General features: G+C 40.1%; 1 non-coding gene across 1 annotated transcript; it reads left to right on the top strand.

The window, feature by feature from the left end:
• The first annotated feature begins 1,322 nt into the window (after positions 1 to 1,322).
• On the top strand, positions 1,323 to 1,429 carry LOC114385613. The gene has a single exon (XR_003660978.1). It is a non-coding gene; the product is annotated as a small nucleolar RNA R71 (small nucleolar RNA).
• Positions 1,430 to 3,451: the final 2,022 nt, after the last annotated feature.

The following is a 3,451-nucleotide window of genomic DNA, read 5'->3' as shown; positions in this document are numbered from 1 at the left end:
CAGAGGCATAACACTAACAGAAGCTCCTAAATCTAGCATGGCATTGTCAAACTTACTATTCCCTATAATACAAGGTATGCTGAATGTACCTGGATCTTTACATTTTTCAGGAATTTGGGGAACAGATTTACCAATCAATGCGGAGACATTTCTGCCCATGCTAATTCATTCACTTCCTTTAAGCTTCCGCTTATTAGTGCACAACTTCTGCTTATTAGTGCACAACTCTTTCTCTGCCTCTTCCATTTTTTTGTTGGAAACTGCTCTTGGAGGGAATGGAAGATGGGGGATGTGCTACTTCTGCAAATCAGAATTACCAGTGGAAGAAGATTCACCTGCACAGAAATTGTTAGGTAAATTTTTGTAGGTCCTTGAGGAAGGTTCATTTTCCAGTGGCAGGTTCATTTGCAGATGAGGAAGGTGCTACGGGTTGAGGTCCTTGACACTGCTTTCCCGACCTCAATGAAATGGCACTGACATTTTTGGGATTTTGGACAGCTTGAGAAGGTAGCTTGTCAGAATTCTGGGACTGTTGTTGATTCAATTGTGTAGCTAATTGTCCCATCTGATTAGTCAAGCTCTGAATGGAAGCTCTGGTCTCTTGTTGAAACTGCATGTTCTGCATAGTCATTTGCCTCACAAGTTCTTCGAGGGAAGGTTGTGGAGGGGCCTCAACTGTTGGCTGTTTCTGGGGCTGTTGCTGTTGTTGGATTGGTGGAGGAATGTATGGTCTGCTTGGGCCAGCAACATTTTGGAAGGAAGGAGCAGGCTACTGTTGTTGTTGCTGAGGGCTAGACCATCTGAGATTAGGGTGATTCCTCCATCCAGGGTTGTATCTGTTGCTGGAGAGGTCATAATTGTTCTGTTGTGGTTGATTTTGCTACTGAGGTTGAGGAGGTCTATTGTAAATGTTTGCAGCATAAGCTTCGGGCTGCTCAATTGCTCCAGGTTGCTGCATGGAAGGGCAAAGGTCTGTATGGTGGTCAGCAGAGGAGCACAAACCACAGACCCTTGCGAAAGGTACAGATTTCTGGTTCAAGGCCAGCTGGGTTACCAAGTTAACCAATGCATCCAGTTTGCCTTCAAGCTTCTTAGTTTCAGATGATGCAGCTGAGTTTGTAGCTACCTCATCCACTCCTCTAATGACTATAGCATCATTTCTGGCGCTAAACTACTAGGAGTTGAAAGCCATCTTCTCAATTAAATTTCTGGCTTCAGTAGGAGTCATGTCTCCAAGGGCTCCACCACTGGCAGCATCTATCATACTTCTCTCCATATTACTGAGTCCTTCATAAAATTATTGGAGAAGCAGCTGCTCTGAAATCTGATGGTGAGGGCAACTGACACATAGTTTTTTAAATCTCTCCTAGTATTCATACAGGCTCTCTCCACTGAGTTGTCTAATACCTGAGATATCCTTCCTGATGGCTGTGGTCCTGGAAGCAGGGAAATGTTTTTCTAAGAATACTCTCTTAAGGTCATCCCAGCTCGTGATGGACCTTGGAGCAAGGTAATACAGCCAGTCCTTTGCCACTCCCTCTAAAGAATGAGGAAAAGCCTTCAGAAATATGTGGTCCTCTTGGACATCTGGGGGTTTCATGGTGGAGCAGACAATATGAAATTCCTTCAAATGTTTGTGCGGGTCTTCACCTGCAAGGCCATGAAACTTTGGAAGCAAATGAATCAGTCCAGTTTTAAGAACATATGGGACATCCTCATCAGGGTATTGGATGCACAAGCTTTCGTAGGTGAAATCAGGTGCAGCCATTTCCCTTAGAGTCCTCTCACGGGGTGGAGGTTGTGCCATGTTCTCAGAATGTTCAAAATCAGAATGCTCAGAATCAGAATGCTAAAAAATAATGCTCAAAATCAGGATGATCAAAATCACCAATAACAGAATGCACAGATTCACCAGTAATGGAATGCTCAGGATGATCAAAAGGTATAAAATGATGCATAACTAATCTATGAAATGTCCTATCTATCTTAGGATCAAAGGGTTGTAAGTCAGATGGATTGCCGCTAGTCATACACTACATTCAGCATGCACAACTAGTTGCCTTGTCATGTAAATAAAGGTGTAGGTTTGAACTACAACTACCCTCAAATGATATCCAAATGACTTGAAATTTTGTGAGCAACCTTATAAAATGATGAGAAGATAGCACAAAAAATGTCAGGCAAAAATTCAAAGTCTAACTATGGAAGCTAAAAATGGTAGGTTAAGAAAAATAAGTGAATAAAACTTGAAAAATAAAAAACTTTTGACAGAATCACTTTTTTTTGGACGATGGAGACCTCAGCCGGCCTACAGCAGGCCTCCATGGCGTAGGAAATTTTTTTCTACCCCAAATACATATATAATAATTGCGATTCTGATAACCGGAGCAAAAGTTATGGTCGTTTGAAGTTTTGACAAACACAAAATTTGCTACTTTTTTGGAACTTTCAAATCTGATCAAACTAAAGGCTCTAGCTATTTTTCCCACAAAATATGGATTGAAAGAAGTTACCACAAAAAAATTCAGCCAAAAATAACAACCTTAGCTTCTAAAACAAAAAATCCAAAATAATTCAGCATGGGTGGTCGCTAAAATCCGTCGCTACATGATTTCTACTACTACTTTGTTTTGCCGCAAGCAAAAGTGGTCGCTAAGTCCGCCGCAAAACACTATTCACAGCAAAACACCCAAGACTGAAACAGTGGTCGCTAAGAACGAAACAGTAGCATTAGAACAGAAAAACCTGAAAACCATAAACTCTAAGCTCTGAATAATAGTCTAACAGAATGCCCTGCACGAATCCCAATGCTGCTATTTAAAAAGAGTCACTCAAAGTCACTGGGCTCTATTCCAATACTCTGGCCCAAAACGAAATAAACAATGAACCACATAAAATAAAATTGTGAAATTTCCTAATTAGAAATTAACTAAGGTAAGCGCTGCTTTATTTGCCCTCTTCAAGTCCACAACCAAAATCCGGATTAAGCCCAATATTTCATTAATTCCTGAAATTAGATTAAAAACATCAAATTAGCTAAATGAGCCCAAATAATAAAACTGCCTAATTAATTGACAATTAAGACCAATCAGTAATTAAAATGGTTCAAAAAGGGTTTAGAAAATAGAAGAAAATGATGGCACATCAAAACCCCCCATACTTAGCCTTTTGCACTCCTGGGCAAAATGAAACAAAGAACAAAATCCAAGGATATCAAAGAGAGAGAAACGAAAACATTCACATATTTCTCAATGAACATCAAGGAATGAAAGGAATGGGTAACATCTAACATAACGAGATCCGAAAAGTCAAGACATTCATGAAAATCATCCAAGCAACCCAATCATGGCACATCAAAACCCCCCATACTTAGCCTTTTGCACTCCTGGGCAAAATGAAACAAAGAACAAAATCCAAGGATATCAAAGAGAGACAAATGAAAACATTAATA

Source organism: Glycine soja, chromosome 14, assembly GCF_004193775.1.
Source record: "Glycine soja cultivar W05 chromosome 14, ASM419377v2, whole genome shotgun sequence".
In the NCBI taxonomy this organism is placed as follows: domain Eukaryota; kingdom Viridiplantae; phylum Streptophyta; class Magnoliopsida; order Fabales; family Fabaceae; genus Glycine; species Glycine soja.
Note: the sequence above shows the minus strand (reverse complement) of the source record. Positions and strands in the feature narration are given on the sequence as shown.